At 50.6% G+C, this 19,223-nt stretch overlaps 1 protein-coding gene across 3 annotated transcripts in view; it reads left to right on the top strand.

Moving 5' to 3' along the window:
- The window catches only part of SLC7A1 (solute carrier family 7 member 1), a 66,537-nt gene that overhangs the window by 16,965 nt on the left and 30,349 nt on the right, over window positions 1-19,223 (top strand). For 2 of the 3 annotated variants that reach the window (XR_014013675.1, XM_081215150.1), the window contains exon 2: window positions 18,146-18,242. The exons of the other annotated variant lie outside the window; for it this stretch is intronic. The gene's annotated coding sequence lies outside the window, so the exon portion shown is untranslated. The remainder of the gene's footprint in view (window positions 1-18,145; window positions 18,243-19,223) is intronic. 3 annotated transcript variants of the gene reach the window in all.

Raw genomic sequence — 19,223 nt, 5'->3', positions numbered from 1 at the left:
TTAGAACATTAGCGGGTCTCAGCTGAGACAGTCGTGTGGTTCTTTCCACCTGCAGGAAGCATGGTCTTCCCTGTCTCTGCCGGTCCTGTGAGTGTTTGCTCTTGTTCACAGGAGCGCTAGGCAACCCTGAGCCTTAATGACGTTTGCTGAAAATTAATAATAAAAAGTGTATCTCCAGCACTGAATGGGGAGCTGTGGGTGGATAGGTCCTTCCTTAGAAGTTGCAAGGCAGCAGCAGATAACCGGAGCTGGCACCAGTATCCCCCGCATGAGGACAGAGATACATTCCCTTGGGCCAGGTTTGAAAATACAAGTACTGAGAACACAGACTCCATTTGAATTTAAACGTTTCAGGCGTTGGTATGAAAAACCTTTGGTTTAATTTGAGCATTAAACCCGCTTTTAGCTTAGGTTTTTTATTCCATCATAAAATACCTAAACATTTAGCAGCAGAGACATAGAGCACGTTTGCTTGATGCCAGGTGATATCGTATCCCAACGCTCAACACAGCGTTCACTTTGTCCAGGCTTGATTTGTTTGTAAATTCTAAATTAGGGGCCTTTTAGCAGAATGGAAAGTTCATAGTAGCAAAGCAAATAAAAGTTCCTTTATAAAAACTCAGAGTATGCTGGGGATTTATATCCTAAGTTCAAAGCAATATGCAGTACTCTCTTTTTAAAAATATATGTCGTCCTCTTTTTTTTGAAGTTTTTTGTTTTGATAAGGCGTCCTTGGGATTTCTTCCAGCATAGAGCAAGGGAAATTGGCGTGGGGTTGAATAATACTTTTATGTATAAATAAGAAAACTGTGGTGTTCTTGGATGTTTGTTTGATTAAGCGCTCCCGTAACTAAATACCAGCCACAACAGTTACACAAAGGGGCGTAGAAAATAACGCGCTCAGAACTGGATTCACTTTAGTTTGGGAAGTGGTGGCCTTGCTTCTCGGCTTCATGCCTGTGAATCTTAACGTGTGCCTCATCGGGTGGAATAGCAGGTGTTTTTGGTTCATTTGTTTGGTTTGGGCCCAGCACAGACGCTTGTGACTGGTCCTACAAATAAGCCTCAGCCAACAAACTAGTTAAAGAGCAAACAATGTTAGCTACCGTGGTGAGTGCCAGGGAATGGAAGATTTACCTTGGACTTCGATTTTCAATAATTATGTACGATTTCAAATTTCAGAACAAGTTCTTTGAGAAAGTGTAGATTCATTCATTCACGCAGCAACATCGATTGGCTGCCCACAGGCACTTGCCTGAGTTACCCAAGTGCTGGCTGGTCCTTACAGGGCACATTCTGTGGCGTTCTCTGCAGGCACCGTGAAGACGCAAGCCGTTGGCTGAGAAGCCATTTCTTTATGATTCAGCTGACTAGAGAGGATGCCAGACTCTTAGCTAGCACCTGTTTTCAGCCCTCTGGAAACTAAGCTGCTACTGAAACTGCTCACTTTCAGACAGTCTTTTCTCATTAGACCCTCTAGTGGTCTGTCATTAGCCCGCACCCCCTGTTGTCTCTGAAATATTTCCCACGCTTGGCCTTTTTCCCGCAGACTCTCTCCTTTTCTGAGTCTGTGGTGGCAGCTTCCTCCATGCACAGTATGTGTGTGGGGGGCTCGTTAGATACGGATGGGGGGGTCTTTACTTGCTGCTTGGTCTGCGGAAAGGCCTTTGGTCTGTGGAACTCAGGGCTGGTGGTCAGGGGCACGGAGGGTGTGGGTGGAGGTGAGGTGCTCAGGCCTGGGCCATGGACACCAGGCGAGGATTCCCAGGTTGAGCAACTAAAAATGCTGGACGGATGACTAGTTAAATTTGGACATGCAGTTAAATTTGAATTGCAGGTAAGCAATGGATACTTTTTAAGTACAACTTTTTTTATACTGAAAAAATATTTATTGGCAATATTTGGGACATAATTATGATACACTAAGCCATTATCTGCTGTTCATGTGAAATTCTGATCCAGGTGGGCGTCCTGTATCTCATCTGGCCTTGTTGTGGCTCCTGGCTCACGCTGAGAGGTGAGGGTGTGGGCCTCAGGGAGAAACATGGAGTCACACCCCTTTTTCTACTTCAGGAAAGTCCAGCTGCTTTGGACTTTTTGGTTGCACCACACAGCTTGTGGGATCTTAGTTCCCTGACCAGGGATCGAGCCTGTGCCTCCTGCATTGGAAGCGCGGGGTCTTAACTGCTGGACCACCAGGCAAGTCCTGCTTTGGACTCTTTTTAAGGTTGCTCTTTCCCCTTCCCTAGAGCGATTCTTCCTCCTTGGGCTCAAAGCGTGGCCCTGCTCCCCACAGGGCTCTTAGCAGCCAGCTTCCCCCCCGAGCCCCCTGTCAGCACTGAGCCCGCACAAGCCCCACCTGGAGCCCTTGCTTCAGCTGCTCACGTACCCCGCTGTGTGCCGCTGAACGCAGGGCATTTTGACACACTGTTTTGTTCTGAGGATATTTTGACTCTGTTTGTGAATATAAATACTTTATCAGAAATATCATCACAGATGAATTTTGGATGAAAAAGTTTCCCTGAGTGAACTTCAGTTTAAGTCATTAAGTTTTTAGAGCACAGACAAACCATTCAAATTTTGCTTTTTTCTGAAATTATTCTCATCAGGGTAAAATATATTCCGTTTAAATCTCCAGCATTTATCAGCCATTTATCCATAGCAGATTCTGGTGAATTTAGCTTCAGCCACTGTTTCTTTTGTGCCATTGATTCCTTCCGAGTCCAGTTTTTCTAGATCAGATTTTGCAGATTTGAATTGTTAACATGCTCAGTTGGCCTTTGCCCGTTGTGCCCATGTGTTGCTTGTCTCTAGCTGGTATGTTGGTTAGTTAGTTCTCTAGCGTGAACCGGCACTGGTCTTCTGTGCTGCTAACGCGCTGCTTTTGTGAGCCTGGGATCACTTGTATTTTGTAAACCAGAGCCGAGAGAGTGGGTGGTAGAGTCAGAATGGCAGGTCACAGCATCTCTCTCGGTCTCGCCCTCACCTCGAACTCAGTGCTTCCAAACCCGGACTTGGATTTTGCACCCGAATGTGTGTTCTTGACGTTGCCTCCTTACGAGTCCTCCGTCTTCCAGTCTCCCAGGCTTGAGAGCTTAGAGTTACCTTTGACTCGCTCCCATCTCTTGCCTCTGCTGTTGTCATTTATTGCATCCTGTCAGTCCTTCCTTCCCCATCTGGCACAGCCATCTTCTGTCCTGTGCAGTAACCTTAGAGGTTTCTTTCAGCTTCCCAACCCTCCACCTTTTGGAAATCCTCTTACATATTCACTCTGTGCTTTTTTTTTTTAATGTCCTTTCTCCTGTTAATTGACCAACCTCCAGGGCAGGGAGCACGGAGCTTTCTCTGTCACCTGCAGTTCCAACAGAGCGTGTGCGTGCAGTGGACGCTCCGTAAGCAGCTCTTGGATGGGGGTCCTGGGGGTCCAGGCTGGTGAACTGGGCTTCTCTGGTGTGGGCGTGGCCGGCAGTAGGTCAGGGGGTCCAGCTGCGGGCCGTCCCTCCTGCCTTTGGTCCCAAGGTCACACACCCCACAGGTAGGCTCAGCTCTGGGAGCGGGTGCCCCTGGCTGCTGGCCATCTGGCATCATTCCTGGTGACATTTCACTCTGACCTTTCCTTTGAAGAAGGATTTTGAAGCAACATTGTACACGTAAAGGTCAACAAAGAAGAGTGGATGATAGGCCGACAGAAACCTAAGTTAAAAGGCAGGAAGTGGGGCTCTTAATATAACCAGGTTGGAGGTGATGAGTGGGAACAAAATGCCCTTGAATTTCGTGTTTAATCATTTGTCCCTGGAGACGTAGAGCGGGACACAGAAAACAAACATTTCCATTCAATGTATATACGGTTTGGCAAAACAAATAACTGGGCTTTGTGCGCATCCGGACCTCCTGGCAGGAGGAAAGTGGCCTCTCGACTGGGCATCGCTTTCCACCAGGGCGTTCACAGTGGAAGCAGCCGCCCCCGCGGCAGGGCAGGTAAAGCAGAGCATTTCATTCCCTAACGTGGCCGGATTTGGCCCGAGAGCCAAACAGGTGAAGAGGCCCCTGGGTGGAGTGGTGTCAGCCCGCAGCCCGCACCATCTGACCTGCTCGCTTGCGAAGGAGGCTCCCGGAGCAGCGCCCCGCCTCGGCTCCTAAATGACAGCAGACACCAGGACGGCCACTGTCACCGCCAACCCCCAACCCACACACGGCAGACGACAGCAGCCGTCAGCGCTGCAGAAACCGGGATGTTTACAGATTCAGAAATAAAAATCAGTGGTCAAAAACTCAATATTAGTTGTAATGTGTATGTCTATTTCTTTGTACATTTCATAGACTTAATATTTTTAGCAGCTTTAAGTCAATTTAAGTATTTTGCGGCAGTAGCCCTCCGACCTTCAACCACCTGAACTGGTGCGGATGGAAAGACGTCAAACAGTCAGCTTACGTTTATTGGTTCGGCCAAAAAGGTCGTTCAGGTTTTCCATAAGATGACGAACTTTTTGGCCAACCCAATACTTTTTTTTTTTTTTGCGGTACGCGGGCCTCTCACTGCTGTGGCCTCTCCCCTTGCAGAGCACAGGCTCCGGACGCGCAGGCTCAGCGGCCATGGCTCACGGGCCCAGCCGCTCTGCGGCATGTGGGATCTTCCCGGACCGGGGCACAAACCCGTGTCCCCTGCATCGGCAGGCGGACTCTCAACCACTGCGCTACCAGGGAAGCCCCAACCCAATACTTTTTAAACTGTATGCTTGTGTAGTGCTCAGTCAATTACAGAATACCATACTTAAAAACACAGTTGTCATTTAAAGTACCTGCTTAATCTTCAAAGCACTTTACACGCTGGTCGTTAATAAGATCTCTTACAGATTAAGAAACTAGTAATAATTAGTGCTTCCTGCGTGCCAGCTGCTCTTCAGGGCCCTGCACGTGTTAATCTGCTTGGCCCTACCCTAGACTGGGAGGTAACTATGCAGAGGGAAAGGGAGCCCAGGGAAGGTAAGTCACTTGCCCGCCATATTTTGAATCCGGTTTTGTCCGGGACGTTAACCTCGCTGTTGCCTCTCTGCTCTTTGATCTTCACAGCTGGGAGCGGGCAGGAGTCGTGTGGGGAGGCCAGACTCACTACTGGTTTTCAGGTGGTGAGGCCGAAACAGAGCAGCCTTTCCATCAGAAAACCGGGTAGTGACGCGTGCCCGAGCTCACCCAGTTTGGGGGCACTGGGACTTCTGATCCCGTACAATTAGGGAGCAGATATAAAATGGGATGTAGGAAAAGTGTTTCCATCTCGCATGCGCTTGGTTCAACAAATCCGTAACAAACTTGAGCCGAGTTTCCAGCCCCCCTCCTCCCCAGGGTGCCAGGATCCCTGTGGTCTCTTCGTGCTGAGGTCAGGGCAGAGGACGTTCAGAAGAGGCACCGCTGGGCACGGTGGCCACTTCATTCTGTGCCATAAAGACATCGTGACCACACCTGCCCAGGGATTCACGCCCAGGCAGGAGCTACCAGGTGTTTTCGCTCCGTGGGCCAGGCCGGGCAGTGCGAGAATGAGGCTGTGGGAGAGCTTCCGCGTTATGTCAGGAAACCTGCCCCCCGTCCTGACCTCTTCTTCCTATTAACCTAATTTGTGTCATGTGACTGGGACATGTCTGTGACATACCAGCTGCTCAGATTTCATTAATTTGAAGATTTTTAAAAAATGTCTTCTTATGATGCTGTGTGTTGTTATAACGAATCACTAGACTCTGGGCAGTTTTGAGAGTGAGGGGGGTCTAGGCTGGCCCGGGAGCTGCGCCCTTTAGGGGGAGGAGGGGCCACCAGAGGCTTCAAGGCCTGTCCAGCTGTGCGGCTCTATAATAGAGGCCTTGTACGTGGGGTGGCCTGGCTGCCCGCATTCTTGACGGGACATCAGCAGCTGCAGACATCCAGAGCTCACTGCCTGCAAGGATGCAGCCATCGGGGCCCCTGCGGGCAACAGGGCACTCTCAAACCGGGTCGTGTGAAGTGAGTTCAGTACCTGCTGACAGAGACGGGGACAGGGCGGGGGCGGTCCGGCGTGTTAGCGGCCTGTCTCGGGTAACCAGGGGGCTGCAGCTGGCGGTGTGGAGGGGTCTTCCATCCCGGGGGTCTCCGCCCTCACCTGCTGGTGCTGGAGTGATCAGGATGCACACAGCTGAGCCTCAGTGCCTGGTGGGGGGGGGTGGAGTGGTGGGGGCCAAGGAGGCGGGCGAGAACAGGTGGAGGAATTGTGTCCCAGCCCTGCTCCCGCCCCGATCTGGTTTGCCGTAGACGAGACTCACTCCTTACAACGACGTTGAAGTGGTTGGACTGAGGCCCGTTTTGAAAGCGTTTAACTGATGGCCTCTCGGGTGGAATTCCTTTATCAAAAGCTTGAAGACCTGTGCGCAGTGGATCTGAGGCATCCAGCAGAATTGGTCTTGGGTCACCTCATTGGCAAAGTGTAATGAGAACGAGCTGAAGGGGGCTGGGTAGCAAATATTTTCGGCTTTTTGGGCTGCACGTGGTCTCTGTCGAATAATGATCTTCCTCTTCCTCTTTTTTATTTTTTTGTTTTCAACCAACTTAACAGAAACCACTCTGAACTCAGGGTCAACACAAAAATGGGCCCAAGTGCCACAGTTCGCCAGCTCGTGGGCCAGAGTGTGCTGGGTGTGCCCTGCGTGCCGGGTGTGCCCTGCGTGCCAGATGATTTCAGGGAGAACGCGAACGTTTTTATCGTAATAGTGCGTTAAATTCTAACGTCTGCTAGATGCCGACATGCCCGGCGCTCACTACCTGTCAGGCCCTACCCTTCGGGGTCCCCGCAGGAAGCAGACAGCGCTCCCGTGGGATGATGGAGCTGAGTTTCGTATCTGATTTCAGATCGTTTGGTGGTGCTCCATTTATGAGAAGAATCCAGGTTTTCTGAAAACATTTTAATTATGAAAAGGTGGGTTCCTTTAAGGAACAGTATGGCAACAGTATGAGGCACGCAGATCCAGCAGAGACTCTTGAGGGTGGTGTGCTGGGAGCCTGGTTTGGAAGGTTGTAGAGCATCTCGTAATTCCTTCCCAGCGCCGGCCTTCCTGTTTCCTACTTCATGTGCAGCCCGTTGGGACCACTTCACACAGATGAAAATGTTCTCAAGAAGCTCCTCGAGAAGAAATTTTGTGTAAGTTTGGTGGAGAAAACGAGAACAGAGCCATTTTTGACTTGAGTCCCGGCTGGTCGATGGCAGGTGTGCGGGGACCCTCCCGGGGAGCAGGGCCCCCTGGGCGGGAGCCCTTGGGAGGCACCATCCACTGCCTGCCTTCGTGTGTAGAATTGCAGCGACACAGCCAGTGGTTTAGCCCTATCGGAGTCCAGAAATTCAGAGGCCCAGGCTTGCAAGTGCTTGCCTAATCCCCTTCGGTAGTTGCAGGGCTGCACAGGCAGCCTTCTCGTTCCCGGACCCGGGCTGCTCTCCTGGTCGCATCCAAGGCTCATTTGTCTTCTCAGGCTTCTCCAGAGCCACCGCGCTGTCACGGCCACATCGTGGGAGGAGAGGGGCAGGCAGACACCTGCCCGCAGGGAGATGTACCCGGAGCCTGGGAACGCCCAGGAGGATGGCGTGAACTCACCTGTCAGGTGCGCCTTGGCAGACAGAAGTCTGCGGCCGAGCCTTGGGAGCATTCTGAACATTCGGTACAGGAAGCGCCCCCCCGCCACCGCCCGAATTCGCCTCCTGTGCATTTTTCCTTGCAGCTTCCCAAGCTGGGCCTGTCTTTCCCCTGCCTCATCGGTGATTTATCCGTCCTGTTAGTGCACCGTGACGGTCTTAGAAAATACTGTGCTGGTGCTAAGAGACTTAATTTTTTTGCTGCCTGATGATCTTTTCCTCTGACTCACTCTCCTCTGAGGTCCTGGGCCATAGGCACACGCAGAGCGAGAGGGGTACCCCTCCCCTGGGCCCTGTGTGAGCTAGAAGCTTAAACTAAGTGTATCGTTTAAACCAACACATGCTGCAGTCTTCCTCAGTTTTATTATTCTGTGTCCTGTCACCGTGAAAATTTAAGCTGTGTATTGAAACTGGAGTCTGTGTTCAGTGTAATGGGACAAAATCGGAGGCAGTGCGTGTAGTTAGGGCTTATTAAACAGGAGCTGATTTCACGTTTGTGAAACTCTCAAAGCAGAAAGACTGTTACGTATATTAAATGGCTTGTGCAGATAGAGTGGAGATCATCTTATCAGCTGCAGCCAGAGCTATAATTATTGATTGGGTGGGGTGGGGAATGGCAGAGTTTTGACTTGAAGCAGAATTAAAATATGGGGGACAAAGTGCTGCTTTCGCAACTGAACTTGGATACAAGTTGTAGAGTCTGCCTGGGCACCTTTAACAGAAAAGCCATTACTGGGCAGTTCCTTGTGGGTTGGGTGCCTCTTGGCTTTTTTTTTTTTTTAAAAAACAGCTTTACTGAATATAATTTAATACCATAAAGTTCAGCCATTTGAAGTATAAATTCAGTGGTTTTTATTAGATCCACAGTTAGGCAACCCATTCCCACAATTTTAGAACATTTTCATCACCCACCCACCGCCCCAGGCAACCACTCATCTACTTTCTGTCTCTATTCTGGACATTTCACAGACCTGAACTAACACAATACGTGGCCTTTTGTGACATTAGCATAATGTTTTCAAGGTTCATCCACGCTGTAGCACGAATGAGTCCTCATTCCTTTTTATGGCTGAATAATATTCCCTTGTGGATAGACTACATTTTGTTTATCCGTTCATCAGTTGATGGGCATTTGGGTTGTTGAACCACTTTGGGGCTATTATGAATCATGCTGCAGTGAATACCTGTATGCAAGTTTTTGTATACAAGTTTTTTACATTTACCTTGGTTATATAGCTAGGAGTGGTTGAGTCCTATAGCAATAACTCTAGGTTTTTGAGGAATCTTTTTAGTTTCTGAATGTTACTTTTTCTGTATATACATAAATCTATTTTATCTATTTATTTTGGCCACTTTTGTTCTTTGTTGTGGTGCGCAGGCTTCTCATTGCGGTGGCTTCTCTTGTGACGGAGCACGGGCTGTAGGCGCGTGGGCTTCAGTAGTTGTGGCTCGTGGGCTCTAGAGCGCAGGCTCAGTAGTTGTGGCTCGCGGGGTTGGTTGCCCCGTGGCATGTTGTGGGATCTTCCCGGACCAGGGCTCGAACCCGTATCCCCTGCATTGGCAGGCAGATTCTTAACCACTGCGCCACCAGGGAAGCCCTGTTACTTATTTTTTATCGTACATTTTGAAGTATACACTTCAGTGGCATTAAGTCCATTCACCTTGTTGTGTAATCATCACATTCCTCCTCGTAGACTTTGATGACACAGTAGACACCATCGCTCGGGCCCCAGAAAGGGAAAGTGGCTTAGACTTTGACTTGGCAAAGTGGTGGCTTAGTAATGAGCCCACTCATTGCCCTTTGAGAGTGGGAACGGGTGAGGGGTCCTTGGCCCCAGACCATAGGGTCTGTCTCTGCATTGATGCTATGGCTTTAAAAAATAGAAAGTGTTGGTTAAGAGGGGCAGGAGGGGGTAACTTGATGAGGCTGCTCAGGAACCGGGAGCAGGGAAATAGAGGGGGGCTGCTGTCTGCCTCCTGGGGGGCGCCCACTGGGCGTGGCGGAGGGGGACACCATCCTCTCCAGGCACACAGGCTTATTTGCCTGGTGATCGACAGATCTTCCTGGGCCCTGGCAGGTGGCCTGAGGGGATCCTGAGCACAAAGGGCCATGGATTATATTTTCTGAGTCTCAGGAGAATGCATCGGTGTGAGGCCAGAATGTGTGTTTCCAGGGAAACCATCGTCGGGCCGGAAGAGATCTTGCAGAAGCTCAGCCTGGACCGTGGGCAGCAGCACCCTGACCTCGGCTCCCTCTGCCGGCCTCCTGGCAGGCTGGGCCCCGCTCTCCTGGGACCTCTGTGCTCCCCCCTGCCCCCCGCCCCCCGTCCTGTCCGACGGGTGCCCACCTTCCTGCCTTAGCCCGGCCACGCCTCCACCTTGACCACTGCCCCCCTGATGACTCCATCCTGAAATTCCCCCAGGCTTCCTCTCTCTGCTGCTGTTTTGGAGAAAACCCTGCAGTTTTGTGTTGTATTCATATATTTCCTGAGTAGCTCTTTCACCTTCCCAGCAATAATAACGTCACTTCCTCACCGGCAAAGACTGTCCTTTATTAAACTCTTTGGGTTAAGTCACTGGCAGACAGAAGCCTCAAATGTCCACATTCAGGGCAGGCGCCATCGTGGACCCCAACCGCTAGTTCGTGAGACAGTTCTTCTAAAATACTGACGCACCATGTAATTAAGGGCTAACAGTCACAGGTCAAACAATTCTTCACTTAAGGGGAGGATTTCTTTAAATAGCAGCTCCCCTTGGCTGCATTTTATCTGCTGGTGTCGCTCATTAGCTCTTTGGCAGAGAGATTCCAAAATGCCAGCCATGGGACTTCCTGACGGTCCAGTGGTTAAGACTCCATGCTCCCAACGCAGGGGGCACCGGTTCAATCCCTGGTCCGGGAGCTAAGATTCCGCATGCCACACGGTAAGGCCAAAAAAAAAAAAACCCCAAACAAAGAAAATGCCAGCCAGGAGCCAGTGCAGTTGGAAAACAGTATGAAATGAAGAGAAAGTATCTCTGAACTTATGTCACTTACTCAGAGAAAGCCTTCAACAATGAATTGATTTTAAGAAGTGCTTGATATATTTATAGGCATAATCTCAATTTCCAATTATTTTTAAGCAGTTCTGTGAGTTTGACAGTCGTTTCCTCATTGCAGAAGTGGGGAAATTGGGGTTCAGAGTAATCTGCAAAAGCTCATTCAGGTAGTCAGGGGTTGAAACCCAGGTCGTCTTCAAAAAACGGTTTCTCCACATTCCACTGCCTCTGACTATGTTTGCGAAGTGGGAGGGTCATCTTTGTGTTTAATTAAAGTTTTACTGTAATCACATTATGGCCCCTCGTCCTAGGGGACCTACTAGAAGCCTCATGCAGAGTTTCAGTAGCATGAAAAATAATTCAGGAGCCGCAGAGTGGTTTTAGACGCGCTGAGGTTTGAGCCGGGGCTCTGCTTTCTACCTGCTTTAGGAAGCTGCTTTTCTGTAAGAGAAGTGGGTTGTGATAGCTGTGTAAACATCAGAGCTCGGTTTGAGCGGGACCGAGTAGGCACCTAGAGTAAACGTCAGCCGTCACGATCGCTGCTGCCGTCCTTGCGGAGGCACCTGGCTGCAGATGCCTGCCCGTTACTGCTGCACCGGAGGTGGAGTTGGGTGGCCGTGTCGGAGGGAAATGACTGAACGGAAAGTCAGCGTGCTCTCCGTGGCCCCCCTTCCTCTCTCTCCCCACCGCTTTCCTGCCCTGCTCAGTTTTTCCTTTTACAGTCTGCGGCGATTTCTGAGTTAGGTGGCCAGTTGGTCCTCTTAGAAGGTAAGATTTCGCCTCTCAAATTGTCAGGTGTTAGAAATAGAGGTTGGCTGCTCGCTGGCAGGCGGAGCGTTTCTGGGACGGAAGCCGGTCCTCGCGTGCGGACCACGCCCCCTCTTTGTGCTCCTCCAGAGCCGCGGAGTCTGGGCGTCCTCCCCACTCAGACGCTGATACAGTGTAACGAGAGCGCCAGTGGGGCCCGACAGCCGCTCGAGGTACTTAGCCTGTTCTGAGCCCTGCACCGCACCTGTGAAGCGCTGACGGGACCGCGTGGCGGGTGCCCGGTTCCTTTCTCTCTCAGCGGGCCCCCGCCAGCGCTCCCATCCCCACGGACTTTTGAGCATCTCCACGTGACGCAGGGTGAACGAGCTCGCGCAAAACTTCAGGATCAGGTTCACTCTTAGAACCTGGATTAAGAAGTGAAGCTTGGGCTTCCCTGGTGGCGCAGTGGTTGAGAGTCCCCCTGCCGATGCAGGGGACACGGGTTCATGCCCCGGTCCGGGAGGATCCCACATGCCGCGGAGCGGCTGGGCCCGTGAGCCATGGCTGCTGAGCCTGCGCGTCCGGAGCCTGTGCTCCGCAACGGTGAGAGGCCGCTTGTCTTAGTCCTCAGCACATTTTTTTCATCTTGTACTTTTTTCCTTTGTCTGCTTGCCTCTTAGTAATTCTCAGCCCAGTTTTGGGGACCTCGAGGGTTTTCCAGCTACGTGGTGACAATGTTTTGCTTTCTTGTGAATACATGTTTGATCGCAGGCATTATTTGTAGGTCTTTTAAGAGTAAAACATTACTTTGAAATATTTTAAAAACCAGTCCGCTTATTAAAAAACTGCATCTGTGGAGCACTTCGCTCACAGCTCTGCACAGTGCGGCAGGCTCCCCCCACCTTGGCGCTCCGCACCCTCCTGTTGGTGGGGACTGTGCTGGCACTGCAGGACGTCCAGCAGCAGCCCTGGCCTCTGCCCGCTACATGCCAGCACCACCCTCCGTCAGCTGCGACGACAAAGCTGTCTCCAGACATGGCCAAGTGGTCCTTGGGGGGCAAAGTCACCCCAGTTGAGAACCACTGCCCCAAACCCCGCGACTCGGTGCCGCCAGCCCCCCAGCCTCTCTGGCTGCCCCCTCCCTCTTTGAGCCTCCCCAGGAGATTTACGCCCGTGGGCAACACGGCCTTCCCTGGCCTGCTGCAGCGCTTAGCCGAGAAGGATTTGGTGGTCTTGTCGTGGAGTATCTTGCGTCTCAAAGGAAGGATGAGTTATCAAATTGTGGTCTTTTCCTTGGTGCAGAACTGGCTGGAGTAATGTTAATTATTGAAAGGTTGGGAGTGGAATTAATATCTTGCTGTTACTTCTTTGACCACATTTCCTTTAGAGTTTGTAACTTTTTTCCCCCTAATAAGCATTGTAGAACCGCAGGTGGCTATATATATTGTGAGGTCTTTCAAACAGCTTTTATGTTTAAATGTTATTGCTGCCTTAGGGGGTGGACAGAAACTGGTGTTGGTCCCCAGTAAAGGTGGAATCAGGGTGGACAATGGAAATTGCGGGAAGAGGTGATATAGTCACATTCTCAGTGGACACTGGAATCCATTCTGGGGAACGGATTTAGTAATAGCTGTAAGACCCCCTGTCATCACGAGCCCCCTGTCCTCAGGTGGAAGCCGGTCCTTTCTCACTGAGCACCTGTGAACAAGAGCGTGGCCTGCCGTTGTAGAGCCCTGGGTGGCAGGAGGTATGGGTCGTGGGGAAGGCCGGGGACACGATGTGTAAAAGTACTGTGGTTTCTGGTACCGGCCAGGTCGGCCCCTCGTGAGTGTATTATTTCAGTCTATGACAGTCGGCTCCTTTCTGGATAAATGCGAAATGCAGAGCTTCAAGACTGGAAGGCTCAGGACGGAGGGGATCACTCCCAGGTCCTGGTGGTCTGGAAGGCCGTGTCGGAGTCACCAGCGCTCGGCGCACGGCACGAGCAGCTGCCGTGATGTCAGTTCTCGATGCAGCCCCGTGGCGCCCGTCCTGCAGGGTCATAACGGAAAGGGGAACAAAGTGCGAGCGTCTCTGAGGACAGTTTTGGACCCTTGGGTGACGCCTGGAGGCCTCTCTCCCCCACTCAGGCTTTGAGTCCATCATCCCTCTCTTTCCTTGAACAGGAAGGATATTAACTTCTTCGCGGTACTCGTCAGCCTCTGAGCTCATGCTCCCTTTTAACAAACAAAAATCTCATGCTGAAATTTCAAAACTATTTGTGCCAAAGAAAAAATTTAATTAAAATATTTGTTTTTTCAAACTACAGATGCCCTTCTTCCAGGCTTCCAACCCCCCACGCATCCCCTTGGGAGGTCCTTGGCTGTTCCAGGGGCTCGAGGTCAGCCAGGGAGCTCTGTTCTTGCCACAGTGCTTGGTTGCAGTTAGAAGACTTAACAGAATTCCCCTAACTGCCTTGAACTCTGTTCTTGTAGCGTCATTCCTTACAATGACCTTCATATCTGACCTCATGGGATGGAGCACTTGCTCGTATAATGGGGGCTCATCTTATTTCTAATAATGTCATGGAATTGCTTTAGGAGCTCAGAAGCGTGCTACCTCCTGTTGATATTTCGTGCATCCTTATTTTTCAAAGACGTGCTCCTAGTCGCAGAATGTAAATTCTGCCAAGGCAGGATTTTGGTCTAGTTAGTTCACCGCGGCATCTCTGATTTCTAGAACTGTATCTGGCACTCAAGGACATCTGTGGCATGAAGAACAGTACACAAACTCATTCAAAGGCAAAGCAGCTATTTAAGCCGCCCCAGAGTTGGGCATTGTGTTTAATACAGCAAAAAACCTGTTTAGTAGTTCCTGTCAATGTACTTAACGGGAAGGCCTGATTCCTTTGGATTTATAAATTATTCAGTGGAAGTACGTTTGCTGATGTTTTTGGGTTATTTTATGTATGTATTTCCCATCAGTGTGTTGGTGTCCCTGTTACACAGAGCCACGTGGTGTCATGGTCACACCTGTGCAGTGTCTGTGCCCTTGGAAGCCCGGCAAGGGTGGTGTTGGAATGCTGCTTGCTGTGTTTATGGAAGGAGTGAACTCAAATTCTTTAGGTATGAGGTGGTTGTGGCATTCTCAATACCCTGTTTTTAACAAGTGAAATTTCAAATCCCAAGTAGAATAAATCGGTTGAAACATTCTTGGATTAAACAAAAGCAGTACTAATGAGTTTTTATTACTATGCATTCCAATCCCGTTAATCCTGGTGGCTTCAGCCTGGTTTAATGTACGGCAGGCCTTTCGTTAGCACTTGAGTTTGGCATTAACTGCTTTGATACCATGACAGGGAAATGTGAGCAGAGTGAGGCTCCCTCTCAGGCTGCCTCGTCCTGCCTAAGGAAGCAGGAGGGCAGCTCTGCTGACGGGGCCTATGTCAGCCTGGCTGAGTCCGCGCCGTAGGGCCTCCCTAAAGCAGCGGTTCTCAAGCTGTTTGATCTCAGGACCCTTTTCACTCTCAGAGATTATTGAGGGCTTCCCTGGTGGCGCAGCGGTTGAGAATCCGCCTGCCAGTGCCGGGGACAAGGGTTCGAGCCCTGGTCCGGGAAGATCCCACATGCCGCTGGACAACGAAGTCTGCGCTCTAGAGCCCGCGAGCCACAACTACTGAGCCCATGTGCGACAACTGCTGAAGCCCGGGCGCCTAGAGCCCCTGCTCCGCAGCAAGAGAAGCCATCACAGTGAGAAGCCTGCGCACCACAACGAAGAGTAGCCCCTGCTCGCCACAACTAGAGAAAGCCCGCACACAGCAATGGAGACCCAACGCAGCCAAAAATAAAATAAATAAATAAGTAAAAATAAATAAGTAAGTAAGTAAATTAAAAAAAAATTGTTGAGAACTCCACAGAACTTTTTGCTTATGTGGGTTGTATGTATCGACATTTTTATGGAAAACAACTAGTTTCCAAAACAAAAAAAGTTTAATACGAGTGGTGTTGTTTTCCATATTTACAAATCTCTTTAATGTTTAGCTTGATAGAAGGCCACTTGATTCTTACGTCTGATTATACATCATTCAGTTTTGATGTATTGTTTTAGTTGAAATACATAAAGAATATGTGGCCGCAGATCTGTACTTGGAAGAGGAAGAGTACTTTAATAGCCTTTTCAGATGATTGTGGATATTTTTTGGTACCGCACAAAAACTCGACAGGTGGTACCCCGTGGAGTCTGAAACCATATCCGTGAGCTTTCTGTACTCTGAAATGGGTCTGTTTTGTACTTTGAATCAACCTTTTACCCATATGTGATTCTGTTTCGGTGGATTAGTTTTACTGAATTATCCAGATCTAAATGTTGACAGATTTCATCGTATATGTTTTCTAAAAACACATTTGTTAATATCACCACCAAAGTCTTCAGAAAACTCTATAAGTTTTGGGAAGCTGTCAACTGAGATCTTGGTGACAGATACCAGTTTTCCACAATTCTAGGGTTTTTTGCTTGAAAGCTCAAATTTTATCATTGGCAACAAGCATCGCCAGTTGTTTTCCTTCTGGATTCTGTTCCTTTCATTCCGGCGTTTTCTTCCTAAGATACAGATCGTATCATGGCTCTTGGCAGCTGGACTCGATGACTTGGCCCCAGCCCCTAGCACTTTGACAGTTTCCAGCCTTGTTTCAAGCATCTACGTTAAAAAAAAAAAAAAAGGCTTTAAAACAACACAAATTTACTGGGTTGGCCAAAAAGTTCGTTCGGGATGTTCCGTAACATCTTACTTTTTGGCCAACCTAATATTGTTCTTCAGTTCTGCAGGTCAGAAGTCCAGAATAGGTCTCACTGGGCTCAAGTCCAGGTGTTGGGAGGGTGTGTTCCTTTCTTAGGGCTCTCTAGAGAATCCAGTTCCTTGCCTTTGTCGGCTTCTGGAGGCTGCCCGCCCCCTCCCCCATCCTTCAGGGACCCTAGGGATTACATCAGACCCACCCCTGGAACGTCTCATCCAAGGTCAGCTGATGAGCACCTTCGTTCCTTCTGCAACCTCCCTGTCGTGTAACCTAACGTAGTCACAAGTTCCCAGAGGTAGGATTTGGACATTTGGGGGTTGGGCGGCATTGTTCTGGCTGTCATATTCTAGCCTCTCCGTTTTTGTGTTCCGTTCCCGCTCTCTGCGTGTAAGTTGGGTAACTTCATCCTCTGAAAAGCCCCAAATTGCAGAAACCTTTCCTGAGGCCTTCAGGTGGAGCCACCACTTTCTCTTCTGCCAAGACAGAGACTCACGTGTGAGTCAGCTCCCCCTTTGTGCCCAGCTCCCAGGAAGGATCTGTGTGTCCGTCTCCCCCTGGGCTGTGAACCTGGGCCTTAACTCATCTTCGTTTCTCTCACTGCCCTTGTGGTACTTGGCCCATGACAGACAAATGCCAGTATGTTGTTGGTTTTGGACATTTGATCGTGGGCTGTGTTTTAGAGGCTACTGAATGAATATTCGGTTTCTAACAAGTGATGTTACAGGTATGTGGGTGAGTGTCATCCTTAGGAGTTACCAAAGTACTTAGAGGTCAAGTGTCATGTTAGCTATTACAGCTCAGCATCAAATGGTTCGTGAGAAAAGTGTATATTTACATAACGATAGAGCAGATGTGGCAAAATGTTAAATATTGGCAAATGTAGATAAAAAGTGTGTAAATATGTGCATTAACTTTTATGTAGGTTTGGACATTTTCAAAGTAGGAAGTGGCAAAGACTGAAATATTAGCACAGAATGAATATACAAAAGGTGTTGGTGGGATGGAATGGTTGGCTGCAGCTGCTGGAAACCTGCTTTGCTGCATTGAAGTGATACAACTTGAGGTGTGGATGAGCATCTTCTCGTGAGCTTTTGGCTCAGCAATAATCTGCATCTGGGTTCACATCAGGTGCAAAGTCATATTCAGGAAGCTTAGCTAAAGCACTCCAGCTCCTGGGTGGGTGAGTGCATGAGCCTGTGTAGAGTAGGAACGCTGCAGTTGGGAAAACAGAGGACTTTATATGCCACTCGTCCAGGAGGTTCTTCCTGGATGGCCCTGTGAGGAGTGACCGTCACCGCCTTCATTCTTTCTGGGACTGCAGGCCGCGCCCCCGGCACGTGACGACAGAGCACGCCCTGCGTCAGAGCAGTCTGTGGCCCATCTGAAGTCACGGCAGGTGGCTGCTCAGTGCCCGCGAGGGTGGTGTACTAGTGCTGTGTGTTCTGCACTGGTGCCCTGACACTGTGTGCTAGTGCCAGCAAGGACAGGAGAGGGGCCGATCACACAGACTGGAGTCCCGCGTTTCCTGGAGGACGCAGCTGAGGCTTTCTGCCCCTGCTCACCTCGGTTCTCAATGCCAGCATCAGGAGGGCACTCGCTCCCCCGGCCGGCCCCTCGCAGGGCCGCGGAGCGTGCACAGCTCCACCTCTGTGTCCTGGATGTGTGGCCGTAGCCTGTCTGGAAGATGCTTTGCTGTCGTCCTTCCTTAGATGTGACCCCGCGTTTGTCGCGGTGGCGGGGCAGGACCTCTGGTTGGGAGGCCGTCTGGTCTGGTGTCCCGTCTGCTCCCCAGCGCGGCTCCCCGCGCGCTGCTCTGTCCCCGTGGTGCGACCCCGTCTGCCTTCCTGATGCTGAGCTAAACGGAATCTTTCCTCCCTGCGATGGCCGCAGGCTTGGAGGTTCTGGGGTCAAAACAGATGGAGTCTAACGTCTCTTCCTCGCCTCCCAGGAGCCTGCAGCCCCGTCTCGTCCCTCCTGAGACGTCTTCGCTCCAGGACCCAGGGATCCTCGGGTGACAAGGTGACCGTCCTCACGTCATAGTCCAGGTACGGTCTGCCTGTCAGCACCCCGGCAGCACAGTCTGCTCTATTTTGCTGGAATGTTACTCAGTTAGGGCTTTCGCTGGCCGCTGGCCTTTTAAGTTAACTGATAACTAAGCCCTAATTTGTCCTTTTATTTATTTATTTATTTTTATTCATTTTTGACTGTGTTGGGTCTTCGTTTCTGTGCGAGGGCTTTCTCTAGTTGCAGCGAGCGGGGGCCACTCTTCATCGCCGTGCGCGGGCCCCTCACTATCTCTGCCTCTCTTGTTGCGGAGCACAGGCTCCAGACGCACAGGCTCAGTAGTTGTGGCTCACGGGCCCAGTTGCTCCGCGGCATGTGCGATCTTCCCGGACCAGGGCTCGAACCCGTGTCCCCTGCATCAGCAGGCAGACTCTCAACCACTGTGCCACCAGGGAAGCCCCCCTAAGTTGTCTTTTTAATGTCTCACTGCTGCGCCCATCCAGCTCTTCCGTCCCATCGACTCACCAGGAAAGGTTTGTCTTTTCACTCTAATGGGTTCTTGAATTCTTACCTGCACTTCTGCTTCGTACAGACCTCTTAATGTCCTGCGACAGCAAGGCCTTCGGTGCAGGGCTCCGTGGGGAGAGGATATCCCCTCACTCCGGGCGCCGCCTGGTCTGCAGCCCTTGGAGGGACTGTGCCCCGTGGGCGACCACAGAGCCTTGACCATGATGCATCCGCTCTGTGTCTGCCTTTGACTCTGGGAGACTTTGTGGTTTCTCAAGGTCAAGGGCCAGTTCCACTTTCCATTCTGCTCCCAAGCTTCTCGTCTTGCTCCTGTGCCTCTCACTCCTCTGCTTGTCACTCTTGTCCTTAAGAATTCTCCCGTGGCTCGTTCTTGGGTTTAGGTGCTATGACGACCTGCTGTAGGTCGGTATACTTCAGGCCGGTCCTTGGAGCCCTGGAGTCCTGGGCAGGGCGGGCACAGGAGCAGGCATGGAGGGCGGGGAGAGTCAAGGCCA

Source organism: Mesoplodon bidens (assembly GCF_964165515.1).
Source record: "Mesoplodon bidens genome assembly, chromosome: 17".
Taxonomy (NCBI): Eukaryota; Metazoa; Chordata; class Mammalia; order Artiodactyla; family Ziphiidae; genus Mesoplodon; species Mesoplodon bidens.
The sequence above is the reverse complement of the archived record's forward strand: the minus strand, read 5'-3'. Positions and strand labels throughout refer to the sequence as shown.